Raw genomic sequence first — 1036 nt, forward strand, 5'->3', positions numbered from 1 at the left:
ACAGTCTAAATCACTCCATATTACCTTACGGTAGGGACATTTTATTAATTTACATTTCTTACCCGATTTTTATAGTCATATGAGTTTGTAACACCTGATTACATCTTCAGGAGGGTGCATTCCTTGCTGATGAAAATGGTGGATTATCTCCAAAAAAAATAGGGTAACTTAACATGCTGGTAAAAATCTTAGGATGGGTTAAGTCAGAGAAATGAGTGGGGAGAGCTAACAATCTGTGAGCACCAAAATGTGCTAGGGATCGTGCTAGGCACATTTACTATTTTATTCCATTTTCTGTTTGCAACGATATTATACTTAGGTATTAATCCCACTTTAGAAATGAATCTTAGAGAGGAGAGAGCACATGCCCACTGAAGCAGAGGCAAAGATAGCAGTTTCTCATTCTCCGCTTCCTCAGCCACAGACTTGGCCAATGGGAGGGATTAAGGGAGAAAAATGAGGAATCAGATGGAACGCCCTTCAGATGCCAGGTACTGAGACAGCTTGTTAAAAAAAGGTTGGGATGTTTTGTTCTCTCAAGCGTTTTTATCAGAATACTGAGCTTTCATCCCGAAAGAGTTTAGCATACTACAAGGTAAACCTAAAATGTTGATCAGGACTATGTGATCATAGGATAGCAAAGCCAGAAGGAATTTAGAAAGCATCAGGTCTAGTTGTTTCCAAAACTGTTGTGGTTGGAATGGGAGTAACCCAAAGAAAACTTTCCTGGGGAGACGCCCATGTTTGACAGAAACATACAGGGCTGCACTAGTTGCAGGGAATTGGGGTCTAACACACTTGTGCTCATGTCCCTCACTCCGTGGCCCCTACCAAGGAGGCTGCTGGTGTGCCTCCGCAGAAACATGGAGCAGGGGGAGGGAGATAAGGAAAAGAAACATTTCCTGAACCTTTCATTTTATAGATAGGGAATCTAAAGTCCAAGATCACACAGAAATTCAGTGATAACGTGGGAAAATGAGGGCACTCGGGCCCCAGCTAAGACATTGCACCAGCATAGGAGACAGGGAAGATAGTG

Source organism: Zalophus californianus, chromosome 1 (assembly GCF_009762305.2).
Source record: "Zalophus californianus isolate mZalCal1 chromosome 1, mZalCal1.pri.v2, whole genome shotgun sequence".
NCBI classification, from domain to species: domain Eukaryota; kingdom Metazoa; phylum Chordata; class Mammalia; order Carnivora; family Otariidae; genus Zalophus; species Zalophus californianus.